Source organism: Artemia sp. Qi Xiang Cuo, chromosome 7, assembly GCF_049724085.1.
Source record: "Artemia sp. Qi Xiang Cuo chromosome 7, ASM4972408v1, whole genome shotgun sequence".
NCBI lineage: Eukaryota > Metazoa > Arthropoda > Branchiopoda > Anostraca > Artemiidae > Artemia > Artemia sp. Qi Xiang Cuo.
This window is the reverse complement of record NC_142800.1, coordinates 26,447,742-26,471,605: the sequence shown is the minus strand read 5'-3', so window position 1 is coordinate 26,471,605 and position 23,864 is coordinate 26,447,742. Positions and strand designations below refer to the sequence as shown.

The window sequence follows — 23,864 nt, the reverse complement described above, 5'->3', positions numbered from 1 at the left end:
TGAAAATATTGGCTGTACACAACAAAGCACATACTATACAACATGAGTGCACCATTAATTAATGACTAGAAGATAATGTCTTTAGAGACAGCCTCAGTGAGATAATATTTCTTCAGTCAAAACTGTTACACGAGATTTCATTTTAGAAGGACGTAGCAATACCAATGTGTGAACAGAGAACGGGATATGAAAAGCTTAAATTACTATTGCAAGGATGTTGAAATTTGATTCCACCTTATAGTCCCAATATTTAACAAAGTTAAGCGCATTATTGTCAATATGTTTTATCTGAACTTAGCAGGAGAATCAGATGCTCCCCCCCCCCACTGATAAATAACATATTTTGGTCATTATAACTTTAGTGGCTCTTTGCCTCGTTTTTAAATTTTAGATATAACATTGAACTATAAATTTTTTTTTCTTCTTTTTCTTCACTTCTGTTACAGGAAAAAAAATATAATTTCTATGTCAGAAAAAAAAATGTAAAGAAATTTTGTATTGTATATTTGATTTAGGTCAAAGTTTAAATCTTCCTTTTTACCTGTTTTCCATTTCCTGATCTATCTCTGCAAGGAGGTCCATGTTGGTACTTAGGCCTACATCCTTTATACCATTTGAAGACACTGTTAATCCTTTTTGAACCAACAGAGAGTAGAAACAAAGAAACAATCGATTGCATAAAATGTACAAATTAGAAAAAAAAGAGCGGGAGAAGAATTACAGAGAAGAAGAAAAGGAGGCGAAAGAATTGAAATTGAAAAGCAAGAAAAAATAGGAGCAGATTGAAAAACGGAAAGAAATGAAAACTGAAAACTGCAGCAACCAATTATACTGTAAAAAAATATAGGGAAAACATTTGAAAAGATTTAACATTAAAGTTTTAGATTAACAGTGACTGTAAAAATATCATCATTTTGCAAATCAGATAAATCAACTTTTAAGGCGGTTCAGGTGCTTGCTACCAAATCAGCAAGAACCTTCAATATTTCTCATTTCAAGAATGTCTGAACAAATTCAAGTTATCAAGTTTTTTTTTATAGACACGCACAAAGTGGGGAAATCTCTAGATTTTCTTCTAATTTCAACCAGTCCCTTCAAAAGACAAATCAAATAAATCATGGTACTTTTCAGCCAAATTTCGTTATAACAATCACTTCTTCTCCAATAGACTTATAGACCTTTGAAACATACTCCAAGAAGAGGTAATATCTTCAAGAAATCCAGGTAACTTAATACTGAGAGTGAATATTACGTGGAGCAAAATTGAAGGAACATAAAATTTGAACGCGCATGACCCCTCCAATCTTTGTTCATAGTAAAAATTTAAGAATATTTACCATTGTCACTGAAATTGACTCTATTTTGAAAATGTCTAAAATTTCCTTGTAAATATAAGGCACGTGTCCAATATCAAACCAACGTCTACCCCACTCCAATGTTAAACCAAAAACGTAAGGCCAATTTATATTCATTACTGATTATACCTGCAAAATAAAGTGTATTTAACAAAAAATAACATTATCGTTTTGTTGTACAGATCATTGTAAGGTTATAATTGTATTCCGACGGATCCCTACCTACTCGATTCAATCTAGAATACATAGTTGATTGTAAGTTCTAAATATATGATAAACCTTTGATGAAACACGATGAGGAATCATTTGGCTTGAGCAGTCACATTGCTATTGATTGTCAATTGAAATGAATTAGTGAGACATACGTATACTGACTCTAGTCTGACTAGACAAGATTTAAGTGCTTTTGAGTGGTACTTTCTTGGCCAAACAGGCATTTATCAATCTTCAGTGTTAACAAAATATACAATTTGGTCGGTGAAAAAGGAAAGAAAAAACAGTAGAGTAAATAAAACATGCATAGCTGAATAACCCAACAGTGATAAACCTGATTATTATAGAAAGTATTTTGCAACAACAGATCAGGTAAAAAAATGTTCAAGGAAAGTAACAATGAACCATGAAGAATTTATAGCTGTAGTACCCAAACCCAACCCAAAACTTTAACCGCTTTGAAGCTCTCCAAGTACAAGCGAAGGACGAGTAAACTCAAAGTTTGGATGAAGAGTCATTGACCATACGCAATACAATCCACGAGGCTGCGGAAGCTACGATAGGACACCACAAAAGACTATCCAAAAAGTGGATGTCAACACGCACAATTCAGTTGGCTGAGCAAAAGCAACATACATCGGACAGAAAATCGGAGTTGTTCAAACGCTTGAGAATAGAATGCCACCAGTCGGCTAAGAATGATAATAACCACAACTGGGAGAAAATCACTGAAGACATGGAAGCCACTACCCCTATATCGGACGCCAGGAAGATTTATCAGCTCCTAAAATCAATCAGGAGTAAATCACATCAGCCTACTTGTATATCTGTAAAAAATAAAAACGGCAAGTTACCCTCGACTAATACCAAAATAATAAATCACTGGAAGGAGCACTTTGACAAACTACTTAACAAGCACCAACTCTCCACAGCAATAGATGATAATCAGCGCTGCCAGAATCCAAGTCGTAGCCCTGATGACCTACAGGAACCAAAGTCTCCCAGCAGTATTTACAATGACGTGAATGAGGCTCCCCCCACTTTAAAGGAAGTCCAACAAGCAATCAACTGCTTTAAAAGCAACAAAGCCCATGGTCCTGTTGCTATTCCGGCTGAACTTTACAAGTATGGAGGGAAAGCACTTGTCAGCAGGATTCATTAACTAACTTGTCGTATATCTGAAGAAGAGGTGGTTCCACAGGATTGGGGAGACTACCATCCTTCCAGTCTTCAAAAAACGGCTAAGGACAAAATGCAGCAATTATCGCGGGATTTCTCTCCTATGCATTGCTGCAAAAATATTTGCCATAGTGCTACATAATCGTTTTCGTATCCAGCGAAACAGAAAGACAAGGCCCAATCAAGCGGGATTCCGCCATGGCATGGGAACAATTGACCAACTATTCGTTTTAAGACAAACCTCTGAACACACGGAAAAACACAAGAAACCAACAGTCTCTATTCATAGATTTTATTACAGCCTTTGATTCGGTTTCCAGGGATGGAATCTAGAAGGCCATGACAGAGAATAGAATACCAGGCAAGATAGTCAGACTTATCCAAGCATACTACCAGCATACACGAGCCCAACACCAGATCGGTGGAGAACTCTCCACGATGTTCCAAATTGATTTTGGTGTCCGATAGGGATGTATATTGCCTCCCGTCTTATTTAATTTCGTGATCGACTGGATTACGACCAGAGCAATGACGACTTTTACAGGCGTTGAAGTAAGTCCCAATTCTGTGATCACTAATCTGGACTACGCCAACGATATTTGCTTGTTTGCTGAATCTCGTCCAGAAGCCCAATCTATGCTATCGAAGGTGGCTCAATAATCCTCTTTGGTCGGCCTGAAAATAAGCTTCCTGAAGATAAAAGTCATGGCGTCCGGTATTTCATGTCAAGACCCCCCAATTTTACTATAACAGTTGCCCATAGCCGAGATGCATGAATTCACGAATTCAAGTACCTAGGCTCTCTGGTAGACCCAATAGGAGGATGAACATCAGAAATACAGCCAAGTATTGCCTAAGAAACTGGAGTCTTTACCCAGCTAAATCACTCTCTATGGAACCAGAAAAGTGTTCGTCTGAAGACAAGAACAAGGATTTACCAGACCCTTGTTCGGTCAGTCTTAATAAACGGCTGTAAGACATGGACTATGAAAGCATCCGACATTCAAGCCCTCAACTGGAACACCCCATGCCTGGCAGATGAATGGAACATATTTGAGAAACAAATCAATCTAATGCTTGATGAACCACATTAAGGAAAGACAGAAAAACCAATGTGTGCATACCTCCTAATCTGGACAGGGGAAAAGGGATGTGAAATCTTTGAAACATTTACATTCACGGATCAAAAAAAGAACAAAACTGAACCATACCTTACGAAACTCCGGAAATTCGCTGCACCAGAAGCAAACAGCTTATTTGCTCGATTTGTATTTCACAAAAGAGAACAATTAGAAAACGAGAGCGTGGAAAACTTCATAACAGAACAGAAGAAACACGTAAAACTATGTTCATATACCAAGCCTGACGAAATGATGAGAGCTCGTAGTGATTAGCAAGGATTTTCCTCGAAATAGCATTGTTGTTGTTTTTTTGTAACCTCTTCGATCATCATAATCTAACTTCCCAGTATTACCCCTAGACCTAAGAAAAATCATGAAAATGGATTTGAAAAAGGGAAGGCTAAACTAGCAAGGATGTTAAACTGGTTAGAAGTCAAACTAATATGTATACTTTCTTTCAGGTGTGTAATTCAGCATCTGAACAAACCCTTGCCAATGTTTCGTCTTCTTAAAATGAAGTGATGGTCCCTAAGATCGAGCAAGCAGGAAACAAGATACCCCAAGGAGCCACTACGCCTGTTGCAGGTCTGTCGGAGTCTCTGTTTTGGCGAGATACACCTCAGGATGAAGAGCAGTTCCAGTTCAGTGGTTCTATGGACATTTCCTGGTCCTCTCTTGATCAACCATCCCAACCAAAGCTGGTAGAGTACCTTACACAAGTGACATCAAACGTCAACGAGAACAGAGGGCCCGTAAAGTCTTATTAAACGTAACAACTCTGTTGAGGCAACTCTGTATTGTCCTTAGGAGGCTCAACGAAACAAAATCCTCGATAAATGGTGGAAAGTTTGTCGAGACTTGCAATCTTTTAGCAGAATTCAATTGTATACTCTTCAAAAACCTGCAGAGACTGTACGGTCACTACACATATGATGAATACTAGAACAATCTGATTTTGGTGATTGATTTCAGGCTTCAGAGCATGATAGGACAAGAGGTATAAAACGCCACTGCTTTTTAGTTCCAGTCAACGAAGCAAAGGACAGCTTGATGGAAGAACAGCTTGCCATCCTTCTTAGGTACTTCGATGAAGGAAAAGTAAAAAAAAAGACCAATCGGATGCTATCACATCAAGAGCCTGGATGCTAAAAATCTAGCCATTTTGAATCACGACACGGTTACGAGGAACGGACTTGATTGGAACTACTGTGTTGCACAGTGTTAAGATTGAACAAGCGTAATGAGCGGACCATTTACCGGCGTTCGAGCTCGATTGAGAGCGAAACCACCACAGGTAATCTTCCTTCATACTTTTATATATACATATATATATATATATATATATATATATATATATATATATATATATATATATATATATATATATATATATATATATATATATATATATATATATATATATATATATATATATATATATATATATATATATATATATATATATATATATATATATATATATATATATATATATATATATATATATATATATATATATATATATATTATATATATATATATATATATATATATATATATATATATATATATATATATATATATATATATATATATATATATATATATATATATATATATATATATATATATATATATATATATGCCACCAAAATGAAAGTGACATACAAACGGTAAACTGAGAGGGAGAAAGAGAGAGAGAGGAGTAAATCCTGTTTGAAGAGCATATTCTGAATTTTCGCGAAAAATCACGATATATATATATATATATATATATATATATATATATATCGTGATTTTTCGCAAAAATTCAGAATATGCTCTTCAAACAGGATTTATCTCTCTCTTTCTCCCTCTCAGTTTACCGTTTGTATGTCACTTTCATTTTGGTGGCATATATATATATATATATATATATATATATATATATATATATATATATATATACCACCAAAATGAAAGTGACATACAAACGGTAAACTGAGAGGGAGAAAGAGAGAGGAGTAAATCCTGTTTGAAGAGCATATTCCGAATTTTCGCGAAAAATCACGATATATATATATATATATATATATATATATATATATATATATATATATATATATATATATATATATATATATATATATATATATATATATATATATATATATATATATATATATATATATATATATATATATATATATATATATATATATATGTATATGTATATTATATATATATATATATATATATATATATATATATATATATATATATATATATATATATATATATATATATATATATATATCGGGATTTTTCGCGAAAATTCAGAAGATGCTCTTCAAACAGGATTTACTCATCTCTCTCTCTCTCTTTCTCCCTCTCAATTTACCGTTTGTATGTCACTTTCATTTTGGTGGCAAGAGTGTCAACACATGAACAAATGTTTTATACATGTCCACTATGGATTATACACTGGACATCTGGTCATCATGTGAGAACTGTACGATGATTGGTATGATAAAAAGTGTAGATTATGCAACCCATGTAAATTACATAAAGGATAAGCTGCACAAATTAAAGGTTGTAATTTGTGTCTTGAAGAGGTTTTTGACCCTCACCATAGAGGACACCGTGCTCCAATTGTCATTTTGATAAAAAAAAATTGAGTAGGAGAATACATATCCTGGCATGATTGGAAAGAATTATAAACTTGATTTTAGTTTATTACTAAGAGACTGGTATCGTCGTGGCTTTAAATTGTTATGGGAGGAAGAACCAGGTATACGATTGAACTGTTGGAATAACAAAAGAATTTGGTTTCTACATCATCGCTGGAGACAATACTGTGACTATATGCCTACTGACTTTTATTTGACTGTTACAGAAAGTGATTCACAATTCGAAATCAATGTATGTGATATTGCTTCAAATAAGCAAATTAAAACACGTAAATTTTACAATATGAATGAAAATAGTATCATTGACTATACAAAGAGACATAATGAGAGTAAAGTTATATTATACTATACAAATTGTGACCCTGACTTTGCAGCACATCAGGATCAGTATACAGTGAATTCAGATGATCTACCCGCATTGGTTGTTCTCGACAAATACCTATTTATAGTAGAAGAAAAATCTAAAGAGGAGGAGAAACTCGTTTTTTTATTTACATATATAGACATTTTATTTATAGGGCACTAAAATCAATATTAAACACGCTTGAAAGAACATTTTTCACTAGAAAGTAATTCAGACAAGGATTGTCAACGTAAATTCTGAGAAACTGCTTGTAAGTATAGCCACGACATCTGAGCATGAAATGGAGTAGTGCATGAAAGCCACAGGTCTTAGTCGCTAAATTCTGCACTCTCTTCTGACTTTGAATAACAGTTTTCCCACTGCTTTCAATAAAGTTGTTGATGTCTCAGCTGTAGAGTTAACAAGATAGACCAAGAGGATCAAATAATTCTATATTCTTTGCTGTTTGAAAGATGCATAGCTAATGACCTGTCTTTACACTTGACTGACTGTTATTAGCAATGATAGGGTATTGTTAACGTTTGAAATTTTTTCAAGGAAGTCTGATGGTAAACAATAGAATAAAAGTTCAAAATAGGGATAAAATCCTTTTTAATAGACAGCGTATACTAAATTTCACAAAAAATACCAGATATTTCAGTCACATATACAGTGACCATCATCAGTAGTAAAACTAAACTAAAACAATTTAAAACAAATGTTTATATACTAAATCAAATAAAACTACATATTGTTTAAATCTCTAATTCTTTTCAAAGCAAAGGTGGAAGCTCGCCTCTTTGACCTTTTTGGATTCGGTTCATTAGCGTTCAATGATATAGTATTTTGACAAAGGTCAGCTACATTCGGTGAATTGAACTTTATTCTGTCAGATTTTAATAAATTGTTATAGAACGAGTTCAGCCCAAATTCACCTGTATTCTGATTCAAAGCAATATTCTTGAATAAGATTTTCTTTATTTCAAGCGCTTCACGAAAATTTTGCTTTAAACCTCGATCCCTAGAAAATCAAAGAGACATCCTCGAACAAAATTAAATGGTCTGTAAAATTAAAAATATGTTCTGAAAGGGCTGAAGTAACATCTTCAGACTTAGAATCTTGCTTTCAAGCTGCAGAAATCTGACAGAGTAAAGTTCAATTCACCCAATGTAGTTGTCCTTTGTCAAAGAGTTATATCACTGAAGGCTAATGAACCGAATCCAAGAAGGTCAAAGAGGCTATCTTCCGCTTTTGCTTTGAAAAGAAATAGAGATTCAAACAATACGTAGTTTTATTGGATTTATTATATAAACTTTTGTTTGAAATTGTTTTATTTTAGTTTTACTACTGATGAGGGTCACTGTATATGTGACCGAAATAACTGGTATTTTTTGTGAAATTTATTATACACTATTAAAAAGAATTTTATCCCTATTTTGAACTTTTATTTTATCGTCATGGAAAGGCAGTGTGGTCTCCGAAATTAGATGGTATACAATCGGATTTATATTTGGACATGCATCAATCCATACTAAATACAATGATTATTTGATTTGTGTTCATGGTGCGAGGTCTAGTAGAACACTGCTGTCAGGGTGATTTCCCCATAAGATTCAAATTCACTCAGAAATATTAATGTGATACTTTCAGTCAAAGCATCGGCAAATGTGCACTCTAAGCTCACATTCCCCGTTCGTACTAAGCTCATGTCGTGAGTGCCAGACAAGTCCAAAACAATTACACCGTGATTTTTGAAGATATTGAATTAGTTATTGCATTTTCAAATAGTTGTGATTCATGATCTTGGGATTTCACAGTCAATTCATACAGAGTTCTGTAGGATTTTTATTGAATGATAAATTGTACAATGGAATTCCTTCCACTTTGCACATAAGGCTAGATAAGCCAAAACTTTTACATGATGGAGGGATGCATTCTAGGATCTAATGGCACAAGCACTCTTCAAAAAGGCCAAAGCAAGTTTTTTGGGGATTTTTCTATTGACAAATGATGATCGGTATAACTACGAGAACCAGTGGCAATGTGACGTTGATTGGTGACTGTATGAGCAACAAGATGTTTGATATTTTTACCATTAGCCCTTAGTTTTCAATGCCAATGCAACATAGCTCATAACCTTGGGAGGCCTCCCGAGTTTAAGATTGACATAAAGTAACAACTAGCTCTGTCCGATTTTATTTTGAGAAAAACACTTGCTGCAGCACTTGATGCAAATGTCATTATCACTTCAGCCATTTTCAGGACTTATCCTGACCCAAAACGAACAGAAATTAAAATAAATAACTGAGTCAAACACAAAACGAGCAGAAATTAACATAAGTTGGGCACAAAACCCCTATGCCTCCCCAAGGCCAGAACAAAATTTGCTCTTTACTGATAAAATACAAATGAATGTATATTGTCAGTTTAATATACATATACTGATATTTAGTAATAAAATGCTAAGATTATTGGATTTATTAAAAGTTATAAAAGTAAAAACATTTATATTTTTTTCAGTGCCCAGGTATGGAGAAAAAAAAAAACAAAAAACAACACATTGTGCCCACATTGTTCTTTACTTAGGCAGCGCTAGCGCGCTTCCTATGAAAAGGTGGGTTGAGAGGGGGGTTAGTTACCGTCCAATCACTTTTAACTATTAAAAAGGGCACTAGCCCTTTGAACTTCCAATCAAATGAGCCTTTTTTGAAGTTTCTATGACAACGCCTTCTATAAAAACCTTATATGCCCCCAGGCCATAACTTAAAACCCTTGCCCCGACGGTTGTTGGGGAGTGTCCTCCTCAAAAACATATTTTCTATCTGGAAAACAACTATGCTGAACAAATTGACTATCTCAAAATTTTGATGGGATAAGTTTTGGGGAATGATGGGCATGGGGGGCTAGCTGCCCTCAAATTACTTTCAACTATTAAAAAGGGCACTAGCCCTTTCAATTTCCAATCGAATGAGCCCTTCTTGAAGTTTTTACGAAAACACTTTCTATAAAACCTTACATGCCCCCAGGGCATAAATTAAAACCCTTGCCCTGAGGGTTGTTGGGGATTGTCCTCCTCAAAAACATATTTTCTATCTGGAAATCAACTATGCTGAACAAAATGGATATCTCAAAATTTTGATTGGATGTGTTTGAAAGAATCATGGGCGTGGGGGGGGGGGCTAGTTGTCCTCCAATAACTTTTGACTATTAAAAAGGGCACAAGGCCTAGCCCTTTGAATTTCCAATCGAGTGAGCCTTTTTTTAAGTTTCTACAGCAACATTTTCTATAAAAACCTTATATGTCCCCAGGGCATAACTTTAAACCCTTCCCCCAAGGGTTGTGGGGGAGTGTCCTCTTCAAAAAGATAGTTTATATCTGGAAATCAACTATGCTGAATAAAATGGCTATCTCGAAATTTTGATTGGATGTGTTTGGGGGAATGATGGCCAGGGGGGGGGGGGGCCAGTTGCCCTCCAATCACTTTTGACTATTAAAAAGGGCACTAGCCACTCCAATTTGTAATCCAATGAGCCCTTTTCGAACTTTCTACAACAACTCTTTTGATACGAAGTGCCTGGATATGGAGAAAAAAAAAACAACAAAAAAAAACAACACATTGTGCCCACATCGTTCTTTACTTAGGCAGCGCTAGTGCGCTGCTTATGATAACATCCAGAGAGATGTTACCTTTCGTTGTAGATATTTTAACTAGTTGTTTAATATTAAGAGAGGTACAGGTAGAGTCCATCCTTGGGTCATTTGCATTGCCAAGTTACCCTGTCTATTTGCTCCTATAACCATAAGTAAAATTCATCTGAGTCACTATTATCTCTGTCAGTCTACAGAGGCGTATACTACAATAACTGATACCCTGAACTTCATAGTCACAAAATGAGCAATTAGTATTCTATTATTAATACCTTCCCAGCCTAAACAAGACTCAGCAGCTTCCTTATTCATCATGAGCCTTGCTCCCTGTCTATGTACGCCATCCTTCCTCCCTGAGTAAACAAATTCTATATCATCTAATTTCATGCTTCCTACCCCTGGGATATGAGTTTCTGAAACCCCTAATAAATCCAGTAAGAATCGTCTGAATTTGTCAGGCAAAATGTCAAAACAATAGTCATTTTTTAATGTCCTAACATTCCAAGTTCAAATTTTTATGTTCTTTAAATCATTGAAATTATTTTCGCCTCAGGAAAACCAGTGCAGGACAAGGATCACACATCTTCTCAAGTCTACACCAAAGTGCTTAAGAGGCTTAAAACCAGACAGCAAGAAGTCCCAAGGACCTCCATGAATGGAGGCTTTGTGCAATCCTGGGCCCATCTTGGTCACAACATGGTTTTCAGCACTTGGCAATGCTCTTCTATCAACAAGAGTCAAAATCCTGCACAGACAATCTCAAGCCTATTACCTCTGACTCATTATATATTCATACCTAAAAATATTATGCTACTATGGGGAGGCAGACCATAATATATAAATTAGCTAGAAAGACGTTTTTCAGCCCAAAGACGCATGTCAACACATTCCAAGCCCAGAAGAATTGTCCATCAGTCAGAATCCCATACAAATGCTCTATTGTTTACTAGGCTATAATTTCCTTGAGGGGCTCCACTCCTCAAATGGGAATAGAGTTGACCACAAGGTTCCCAGTACTGCAGGTACCCCAAAAGGGTCAAGGCAGACCTTTGCAGAGGCTGTTATCTATAGATCTGAATCTTATGCCCTGCTGCAGTTGTCCTCCTATAGAGGATCCTCCTGCAATGGTGTTCTACATCACCATACAATTTAACCCATTATTGGGAGAAGGTTTGCAACTCATGGGATTTGTGGACAAACCAGTGGGCACTTTTGAGTGTACATTTGATTGGGCCTACTTCCTCCTCTGCCTGTATTTATGACCCTGGGCAAGGGTGCCCCAGTTTCTATTATGGACCCCCAGGGGAAAGGTTTTCCCTTTGTTTGTGCCTCCTATGGAGGTACATTACATATTTGTAGAGCATTCCTGTATTGCCACCTGGGGACATGCTGAATGGCCTGGGGGAGACCAGGAACATAAAAATGAAATTCATTAAAAATATTATGTTTCCTTTAAACATGGAGAATGATATAGTCTTCTTTATGATTTTTTGAACAATAAATTATTATAGAGAAGTATAAATAAAGTTATACAGAAGACTTTTTGGTTTTCATATTTAATGTAGCCTAACTCAACATTAGCTTGTAAAACTAATGTCTAGCCAAATTTATTGATTTACTTCAACATTAGTTTGTAAAACTAATAATAAAAATAATGTCTAGCCAAACTTATTGATTTACTTCAACATTAGCTTGTAAAACTAATGATAAAACTAATGTCTAGCCAACTTTATTGCTTTACTTCAACATTAGCTTGTATAACTAATGCCTAGCCTGTTGTATTGATTTAGTTCAACATTAGCTTGTAAAACTAATGGAAAACTAATATAAAACAAATTTTTAGCCTAATTTATTAATTTACTTCAACATTAGCTTGTAAAACTAACGTCTAGCCTAATTTACTGACTTACTTCAACATTGGCTTGTAAAACTAATGTTAAAAAACTAATGTAAAATGAATGTCTACCCTAATTTATTGATTCACTTCAACATTAGTCTGCAAAATTAATGTAAAACTAATGTCTAGCCTAATCTATTGATTTAGGGTAAAGGTACCGATGATTCAACAGTTTTTGTAAAAAACCAGTTTTTCTACTCTAAAAGTTTTAATTTAAAGACTTTCGGTTTTAAAAAGGTGTCAGTATGTAGGGAAAACATCTTAAGATTTAACTGTTTGGTTAGAAATTTGAAATAGGGTCTGGAAAGGGTACACAACTTCATTTACAGACATTGTAGCTTTTTCAAGAGCAAATTTGCCCAACCAAAAAAGTTGCCTAATTTCATCGCAAGTTAGAACCTAATTTGACACCCGTATTGGGTGTCGAACTAATAATTCGACAGTTTTTGTAAAAAACCAGTTTTTCTACTCTAGAAGTCTTAATTTAAAGACTTTTGGTTTGAAAAGGGTTTCAGTATGTAGGAAAAACATCTAGGAATCTAACTGTTTGATGAGAAGTTTGAAGTTTTGTCTGGAAAGGATACAAAACTCCAATTTTCCGAAATTAGAGCATTTTCACCTACAAATTTGACACAACAAAAAAGTTACCTGTTTTTAACGCAATTCGGAAACCAATTTGACACCTGTCTAAATATTTGGGGAATACTTGTGGGTAGAGCCTGGTGTATTTGACACATATTTTCTTTTTTCTTTGTTTTTCTTCAACTTCATTTAATGTATAAAAGTGTAAAAGACTATGCAAAAAGTAGAAGTAATAAAACTAACAAAATCGTTTCAAGTATGTAGTATTTGGTATAACAAAATTGGTACAACAAATTTTAATATACATTATTAAATACAAATACCCTTGGTTCACACAGATCCGGTTTTTTTTCTCACGCAAAACGGCTCACGCATAACGGATGCAGCAATAACGCAGAACTGTCCATATCAAATCGGTCCGGTGTATCCATTTTAACGCAAATATGGGATTGAGCAAAAAGCAGAAAAAACTATTAGTTCTATATTTACTCAAGAAGAGAAGTCAAGTATTACTTTTTGGCATTGATCTTTATGCTCTTTCCAAATATAATAATCATTTTTGTCAGAAATGAATTTTACCCCACCCTTATATATACCAATTCAGGGTATATATTTCAACATTAGGGGGGTGGGGGTAAAGTTTAAATTTACCTCCCATTTACACCAGAAATAAAATTCGCCCCACCCCCCTTTTGAGCAAATATATACCCTGAATTGGTTTATATAGGCGTGGAGGTAAAATTCATTTCCAACACAAATGATTATTATATTTGAAAAGAGCATAAAAAAGGCATTGACTGGTATATTCACTTTATTCATAAGTCAATAATATGATTGAGTAAAAATTTACCTAATTTGGTTGTACTTCATTTAAGCCAAATATCTATTTTGAAAGGTTTAACTTTGGTAAAATTCTACTTTAGCTACTTTTGGATATCCTGGAAAGGGGTTAGGGTAGGGAAATGGAACTTTCAGGGATGGGTCAACAGGCTAAAGGATGCCCTGGGAAAGTATTTTGAAGTACCTACCTCTACTTCTTCTCTCTCTAGAGGGGCCTGACCTTTGATGAGCTTTAAAAGTATATGTGATATAAAAGTGAAACCTTGCAAAATAGATCTTCTGCTTAATTGAAGTACAACACAACTTTTTTCAGCTTCACAACTTTTCTCAATCCTAATTTATAAGGTCTTAAAGACATGCAAATACATTTCCTAAATTTGGAAAAAAACATTGGCAATCTCAGAATTCTCTTTCAAAGTGGGTCTATCCAATTTTTTTATTTTTTTTTTGTGGGGATGGGATAATTTTTATGCTACTCCATGTTCAAAAACTACATTTTAAGTATTATTTTCCGGTACTCTTAAAGGGAGGGATGTTATCTGAAGGTAGTCATACTTTCTACCTGTCTATACTTCAGCTTATAATTTTGATCTTGATTTTTTTTTTTTTAATTTGTGATTTTTTATAGACAACAAACACACATTTGCCAACAATGTCAAAAATGACAAATAAACCTAAAAAATGGCAAAACTTACAGCGAGCTCACCAGTTAATCTTGTTTTGCCTCAAACTTATGAAAGAAGATTATTATTACTTAAATTGCTAAAATAAAGTTTTATAGTTTACACACTGTTCATCTGTTTTAATAATTATTTCAAAACTCTCAATATGATTTTACCTGAAGGTTGCCATACTTTCTACTTTTATATACTTCAGCTTAAAAATTTTATCTTGATTTTTCTTTTTAATTTGTGCTTATTTATTGACAACAAACACGCATTTACCAAAAATATCAAAATGACAAATAAATATAAAAAATGGCAAAACTCACAGCTAGTTCACCATTAAATCTTGTTTTGACTCAAATTTATGAAAGAAGATCATTCTTACTTAAACTGCTATAATAAAGTCTGATAGTTTCCACACTTTTCTTCAGGCTTCATGGTTAGTTCAACTATCTCAATTTGATGTAAAATTTGTCTTCAAATAAATAAATTGATTTAAACTTGACCTTTTTTCATTTTTCTTTTTAATAGACTTTTTATCCAACCAACAAAAATTCAACAAGTATTGCAGGCTACTTGAATGACAAATTAGTAGGAGTGATTTGAATCACCAGCATACCCTCTGTTGTTAAAGCCATTGTCTACCCCTTCTCCACCGCAAATTTGATTGAATAGTGAATTTAGTATACAAAACTAAAATTTAATTGAATATCAATCTAGCAAAACAAATTTCAGAACTGTCCAATCAAAGTCACTGTTGTGCTTATGGAGTATTAAAGGATTTTGACTAGACCTTCTTTTTCAGGCATCTTCTATTTATCGAAGATTGTGGGTCCGTGACATTTTACGAAATAAAAATACTTCAGGAAGTTTTGCAAATCTACTGGCACTGCTAGAAAAAAAGACCAAGAATGGTACTTTCAGTATATGAGGATGTCACCTTGCCAATTTCAAGAAATCCTGACCTTACTTTATGATAAAATTCAAAAGCAACATATGAATTGGAGAGAACCCATCTTACCTCATGTTAGACAGGCGATTAAACTAAGACACTTGCCAACAGGCTAGTCAAGAATATATTTGTCTTATCAATACTTAGTAGACCGTTCGACCGTCACAAACATAATAGCTGAGACTACAGAAGCTATTTGGGACGTTTTAAAGGATAAATACATGAAGGCACCTAAACAAGAAGATTTTCAAACTGCTGCCAAAAAATTTGAGTCACTGGAATTTCCCTAACTGTATTGGTGCGATAGACGGCAAGCATATTAGAATTCAATGCCCCAAGAATAGTAGTACTCAGTACTACAACTGCAAAAAGTTCTACAGCATCGTTCTCATGGCTGTCGTGGATGCAGACTATAAATTTTTGCTAATAGATGTTGGATCAGAAGGCAGCTCAGGAGATTCTGGTGTATTTACAAGATCAACTTTTGTAAGGTCAATTATAAATGAGACAATTGACACACCACATCCGCAACCAATTGCCAATGGGATGGTGATGTTTTATGTTTTTGTAGCTGACGAGACTTTTCCTCTGAGAAAAAAAAATTATGAGACCCTATCCTGGTGGACTAAGCATAGCAGACAGGCAGAAGAGAGTTTACAACTATAGGTTATCCAGGGCAAGACTTGTGGTAGAAAATGCCTTTGGTATTCTGGCTGCCAGATGGCGGATTTTTTATACAGCAATTGACAGCAAACTTGAAACGGTTGACTCAATTATAAAGGCATGCTGCTGTTAGCACAATATTTTAATGGCAAGAGGCTCGGATTATTGTCCCAGAAATTTCGGTGACACTACAAGCAGTAATTGAAGAATAATTGATGGAACATGGAGGCATGCAGTGCAATCTACCTGGGGGCAAACACTCAATCACCAGGGTTCAAACAATTCTAGCAGTGCAGCAATTGTTATTCGCAATAATTTTTCTGAATTTTTTTATTCCAGTGAAGGTGCTTTACCTTGGCAAAACGAGTATTTATTCCAATAGTGTAACAGCTTTTTCTTGTCTTTTATCTGAACTATTTAATGTAAGAAAGCTTTTATAAAAAAGTTCTAACAAAAAATGAAAAGAAATAACGTTTTGAAATTTCATGAAATAGATTTATAACTCTCGTCTCTCATTCGGCTGCTGGACACTAAATAAACCAATTTCTGAATGTTATATTTGAGGACACTGTTAGTGGTTAGATCAAGCATCTTCAGGTCATCAACAAGACTTTTGCAAAATGCCTTGTTGCAATCAACATTTTCTCTGATTGCATTTATCAGTTCCTCCTCAAGCAGTGAAGTTTTATTGGATACTTTCCCTTTTTTGAAGGAGGCTGTGAAGTCTCAGGACTTGATGCTGGTATTCGGACACTCGAGCTTGGAGGTCCAGTTGAGATTGGGGTTGAAGTTGATAACGGTATTTGGTAAGTTGAAGTTCCCGATGAATCATCGAAACCAGCCAGGACGATTTCTTCGATCACATCTTGTGTTTCTATCTCAACCTAAATTATGTAAAAAATGTAAATTATATAATACATTTTGTAAGAGGCTTGCGCCAATATTTTTACATTTAATTAATATTATTATTATTCAAAAGTTTGATCTACCAAGGGATATTTCAGTATTTCATGAGAGCTACATCAACAAAATTTTCAAACAGTTCATGGTAACAAACTGTAAGTAAGGAGTGACCCGGCTCAACAGTAACCAAAACTCTAGAAAATGGAATTTTGACACCAATAGATACATCAAAAGAATCAAATTTTAATGGTGATTTCAAATATATAAGTTTCATCAACTTTAGTGATACCTATCAAAAGTTACGCGCCTGAGAAAATTTGACTGATTTTCAGAAAAAGGGGGAAAGACCCCCTAAAAGTTATAGAACATTAATGAAAATCCCACCATCATATTCAGCGTATCAGAGAACCTTACTACAGAGGTTTTAAGCTCCTATCTACCAAAATGTGGAATTATGCATTTTTTGCCAGAAGAAAGATCATGGATGCATGTTTGTTTGTTTGTATTTTTTTTCCCAGGGGTGATCGTATCGACCCAGTGGTTCTAGAATATCGTGGGAGGGCTCATTCGAACGGAAATTTAAAGTTCTAGTGCCCTTTTTAAGTGACCAAAAAAATAGAGGGCAACTAGGCCCCATTCTCGTGCTCATTTTTTTCCCAAAGTCACCCGATCAAAATTTTGAGATAGCCGTTTTGTTCAGCATGGTCAAAAATATGATAACTATGTCTATTAGGATGACTTAATGCCCCAAAGTCCCCGGGGGGAGGGCTGAAAGTTATCAACTTTACCCAATGTTAACATATAGTATTGGTTACTGGGAAGTATACAGACTTTTTCAGAGGGGATTTTTTGTGGTAGTGGGGGTGGGGGGGGGGGGTTCGGGGGTTATGTGGGAGGATCTTACCATGAAGGAAGGTTTCATGGGAGAAGGGACATTGCTATGAAGGGGGCGCTAGATTTCCCAGCATTATTTAAATAAAGATCAGAAATTATACATAAAAAAACAAGTATTTTAACTGAAAGTAAGGAGCAACATAAAAACTTAAAACGACAGAAAACATTACGCATATGATTGGGTTCATTCCCTCGTCAATACTTCACTCTTTAAGCCAAAGATTATTTAGTTCTTTCATAAGAGCTATTTATTCTAATTAACGGCATTTGTGATTAATGGGTCATTTTTAAAGAATTGGAACAAAATTCGAACTTTAGATTAAAGAGCAAGGTATTAACTAGGGGGCGACCCTCTAATTTACGTATTAAAAATCTAAGAATAAAGAGGTTCGTTACGTAAGTTACGTATATTTATTACTAATAAAAACGATCGTAAATAAAATTAAACAGGTTTCGAGAAAGCCATTCAACCAAATAAAAGTAAAATTAATATTCAATTTTTTTTTAATTATTCATGTACGGTGAGCCAAAATCAAAACCTGCATTAATTCAAAAACGTTCAAAAATTAAATTAGAAAAAAACAAGTTTTTTTAACTGAAAGTAAAAAACGACGTTAAAACTTAAAACGAACAGAAATTATTCCGTACATGAAAGGGGCGGTCCGCACCACACCCCCACGCTCTTTACCATAAAGCGTTACTTTCTCACAAAACTTTTTTTTTCAAAAATTAAAATATTTATATTGTAGTGCACGGCGGGGAGGCGGGGACAGCCCCTTTGAAGTGTTTTTTTTTAATTTAATCAATATAATGAATATGTTCTTATTGCAGAGCTTCTCTCCATACACTAAAACTTTTTGGACTCCTTGAATAATAGGAAGGAAGACTCCCCACTATCTTTGAGTAAAAGCATTAGTATGTGTGTGGGGCATGATTTGGCTGATGGAACATTAAACTTGCAACCTTTGCTAATTTAATATTTGACTAAGTTTACTAAAATATTGCCTAGCCAATCAGCACTATGAGGTGCTTACATTTAGTACTTCTACAAAATTTGACTCTGTCTGTCTATCTGCAATGTGATCTTCGAGGAACAAAAGGTTCTGAAACCACTTCCAAGGCTTCTCGTCTCTTTTTTTCTGAGACCCACTTTTGGACATTTGGTCCTTTTTCTCCCTTTTGAAGCCATCTCGAAGGGATCTCCACTGTTTTTGACAGTGTTCAACTGAAAGAAAGCTGGATGAAAATTTGATTTGCATAATAATTTCATAAAATATGGTTTTAGAAGACATGTGAAACTTATAAATATCACAGAACTAGGAAAATGTAGTTTATCCCAACTAGGGGTCATTTAATAAAATGATGAAATTATTTGAGTCATGTTGAACTTTTTGTTGAAGTCTTCTAACTTTAAATAAAACAGTTATTAAAAAACAATTTGCCCCTCACGTTAGTTTAATAGATTCAATCTTCTACATCATTTTTGCATCATCAAATTTATTCTGCAATTGGATGAGAAATCCCTACTATATGTCAGTAGGGAAACTCTGCTTGTAAGCCTTACCCAGTCATTTTCTTTGTGATGTGCTCACTAACTAGATGATGAAAGTATTTTATGAGGTAAAATATAATTTACATTTCAACAAACAAGTGGCCAAGAGCACATATCTTATCAAGAGAGAATACTCAACGTGAATGTAGAAGCCTGGAACCTAGGTGTAATTGCAACTTAATACAGGTCTTTGTGGGGATGCCAAGTACAAGCAGAAATAATAAATATATAAGAATTAATCCAAGAGATCTTAAAATAGATAGTTTGGCATGGGTACCAAAACAGAGTCCCTACTCATCTTTTATGAGGGGGTTGGGCTGCGTTGTTTAGTATTATATCCTTATTTATTAAAAAAAAACAAAAGCTAATTTGCTCAAAAGGACCTAAAGCTTTTGTTGGCTATGAGATGCTACTTCAATCATTGATACAGGGACAGATTAGGCACCCCTGCAGTATATGGTGTAGATTTATCACAATACAAATGGAATTTGATCTAAAAGGTAGCAAATTACTCTATGTTTACTCTCTGGCAACCACTGCATGGTGACATGATGGTGACAGGGAACAATGAAAAATTGATAAATTTGGAACACAGGGCTATAATAAAATAGATAAGAAATAAATATACTTTTCAATTAAAAATTTAATGCTCTATCCAAATACAATAATCAATTACTCTGAATATTCATTCCTCTGATCCTATAAATCAAAATTGTCAAGGACACAAACCTGTAGTAGAGCTGCCCACTGTAAACAAAACCTATTTTTTTACTCAATATTATTCATCCAATTGAGCTGTAAAGTTGCACAGATACTGTACAGTAGTAGCAGAATATAAACAAATCACTTCTTACTGTATATCCTGGCTCTATTGGCCAGTACACCTGTACCATATGGCACATGGGCAGCTATATAGCATGTTTACCACGGAGCCTATACCACACACATAACGTGAGAAAAAAACTAAACTGGAGCTAGGTTTTTTTAAATTAAACATTCTTTAAAGATAAAGTTGCAGACTAGGTCCCCCTGGCAAAAACAACTGATTTTTAACTGTTAATTATTCAGTCCATTTGGCTTTTAAGTTACATAGATACTTTTCCGTAGAAGCAGAATACAAATGACTCACTTTTTACTGTTTATCCTAGTTGTGTTGGAGGGTCTCTGCTCCCTCCCACTAGAGGGGGAACTGTAAAAGTTCAGATTACCTACCCTTGATAAAAACAACCTATTTCTTACTGTATATTATCCAGTAAAATAGGCTGTAAAGTTGCACAGATACTGTCCAGTAGATGCACAACATAAATAGATTGATAAAGGTGCAGAATGGCTACTCCTGTAGTGTAGGGTGCAGAGGCTCTACCAATAGAATCAGGATATAAAGTAGGAACTGATTTGTTTAAATTATGCTTATGGTGGACAATATCAGGGTATTTATTTAGCCTTGTGCAACCTCAAAAGGAGACAAGTTAAAAAACAATTCTCCCCTCCAAAACAAAAAATCTCCCAAAAAGGTTCTCCCCTTGTATAATATAAGAATTAGGGTAATGATACAAATTTTTAATTTACACTTTTTTTATTAACATGTCTCCTTATAAGGTGACACAAGGCTAAACAAACACTGATATTTGGAAACTTTTTCTCTTTGTAGGATTTTCAGACGAAAGAATTGATGATAAAGGTTCCCCCCTTGGATAATATAAGAACTAGGATCATTATACATATTTTAAAGTAAGAATTGTTTTCTTAACATGTCTCCTTATGAGGTGCCACAAGGCTAAACAAATACCCAAATCACCTATTGTATATCCTGATTCTATTGTTAGAGCCTCTGTACCCTATGCTACAGGGATGCTTAATCTGCACCTTTACTGGGGGAAATAATCTGCACAAATTCACCAAAAAGTCTAGCTAGGCTAGTCTTGCCTAGTAAAATTTTCCTTCTTACCATTTAGACCAGCTTCCTCTGAAACTTTTTCCCAAGCTTTAGTCAACAAATGGCGCTTACAGTAGTCAGGATGTTTTTTATCATAGATAATTGGCTTGCCTCTTACTGCTAAGATAAGTTTCTCAGTAATTTCCATCTTTGAAACTTTGACACTTTGCCGTTTGCGTTTGGGCGGATAAGTTGAATTATTTTAATGCATACTACAAGCCATCATAACACAAAATTGGGCATTAGACACCACATGGAAGGTGACGGGTCGCGCAACAAATCCACTACTTTATGCAACAAGAAACTGTGTTAAACTAAGGTTAGTATTTAGTATAACAAATTTAGTATAACAAAATTGTTTCACTAGCATTTCGGAAGGGATAGGGTCTAGGAAAACGCGAGTGGATTTCAAGAAATTTAAGAAGTTTATTTGATTTAGTGGATTATATTTCCATATGCAGATTCTTAGTTTTGTCCAAAACATAGGCCTAAGCGTCATTTCATATAAGATTTTGTTTTCGAAAAAATTTGTATTTTTTATTTGGATGAAGGATAAATAAGGGTATAATCTAAAAAAATCTGGGGGGGGGTGCAAAATCAGGTCTAGGGGGGGGGGGGCAACTGCCCCCCTGCCCCATAGCAATTTACGCCCCTGCATGGTATGAGGCCAAGCGGCAGTTCTTCAGGTGATGGAAAAATCCAGTGTCTGTAAGTTAAACTTCAAACTTTAAAAAAAAACTTTTGTTTAAATGTTCTTTCATCTGAAATATTATTAGAAATAATAATTATCAAAATCTCTCGTTGCGCAGCAAGCACCCGTAAGTTCGACAGCTATGGTGCCTATGGTTTCGTCAGTGGATCCTGGAATTTCGACACCTATTATTTCTCATCTGTTTTACATATTCAGTGGAGTTTCGACAAAGTCACCTATATTTCGACACGGCATGTTGCTGTCTGTCCAAAATTTCGACAAGGTTACTACGAGATATTCGCCAAAGAAATAAATCCCTTGATAGAAGCTGATATTTACGCTTGAATGCGGCTGAAGGAACATTTTTAGTCCGCCTGGTATTCCACTACATCGAACAAGAATTTTCGACACTTGGAACCTAGTTTCGACAATGCAATTTCCGTCGCCATTTTCATTTAATTTTATCAAGAAAAAGTTAATGTGGCTACATTTCAGAGAAGATCAGATGTATCTCGACACATTGGCGCTTATCCCAACTTATTCTTGCAATAAATAACCAAGTAATGACAGTTTGAACATTACCTACCTGAAAAATTGTCGGGAGCTCCTTTCGTGTCGAAAACAGGAAACTGACCAAATTGAATGTTCTTTTCTTATCTGGGTGTACTAGATATAGTGTCCACGTTTCGCACCGTCGAAATATAACGACGGCTCCAAGAGATGGCGCTCTAAGTCACGGCTAAGCAGAGCTATCCCATTTTGAAGGAAAATTTCCACAGTGGTTCCGAAATTGCACTGTCGAATCATCGGTGCCTTTACCCTACTTCAACATTAGCTTGTAAAACTAATGTCTAGCCTAATTTACAGATTTACTTCTACATTAGCTTGTAAAGCTAATGTAAAATTAATGTATATCCTAATTTATTAACTTGCTTCAACATTAGCTTGCAAAACTAATGTCTAGCCCAATTTATTGACTATTGATGCCACTACAGTTTCATAACCTTTTTTCACAGCCATACAAGATGTTTTTTGGTTAGAATTTCTAGTTTCAGGTGGCCCTATAACATATAAATATCAATATCCTCAGAAAATAACATATCCATTACTTTCTAAGCATAGCCCAGCTCTATTGTCTTTGCTCAATGTCTGAACTAGCTGCTACAATAGTCTGTTTTGATAAGAATACTGACTTACTCAAGATTGTTAAGTCATAAAACCTTATTTTTTAAGACCATAAAAATGCCTAATTTCAACTTTATAGTCTGGAGAATCTTGCAAATCAATCTTCCAATTAGTAAAATGTAAAGACCTTTTCAGACAAATTAGTACTCCACATGTTGTGGCTTCTGACCTGTCTTCTTAAAACATTATATCCTTTAAAAGTCAAATTCATGTGTGGTTGCAACCATGTCTCTTGTATGCGGATTATGGCAATCTCATTTTCATGACAATAATCTATTTTCAAGTCTCTCTTCTCTTTATAAAAAAAAAATAATAATTTTTTACAAAAAAGATTTTAACTGCCAAGCAGTGCTAAGGTATTAGGCCCTAAATCCATTTAATATTTATTAATATTTTATGCATTTACAAAGGCACAATAAAATAAATCTATACAATTAAATTAATATTCCTAAATGTAAAGACACAGTGAAAATAAAAACTCTTAATGCCAATCTAACAAATAGTTATTCTTGAATTCTGAAAAATTCAAGTCCTTGGATCTAGGGCCTTATTCTAGATCTACGGATCTCAGGCC

At 34.6% G+C, this 23,864-nt stretch overlaps 1 long non-coding RNA gene and 1 pseudogene across 2 annotated transcripts in view; one reads left to right on the top strand and one right to left on the bottom strand.

Moving 5' to 3' along the window:
* The window catches only part of LOC148950106 (uncharacterized), a 37,191-nt gene that overhangs the window by 12,150 nt on the left and 1,177 nt on the right, over positions 1–23,864 (bottom strand). Inside the window, exon 2 of one of the 2 annotated variants that reach the window (XR_016141988.1) lies at positions 1,338–1,484. This is a non-coding gene — a long non-coding RNA (uncharacterized LOC148950106). Of the gene's footprint in view, positions 1–1,337; positions 1,822–23,864 lie in introns of those variants that run through there. The other variant, XR_016141987.1, reaches the window with a different exon arrangement.
* Positions 14,876–16,579, top strand: LOC148950107 (uncharacterized; annotated as a pseudogene).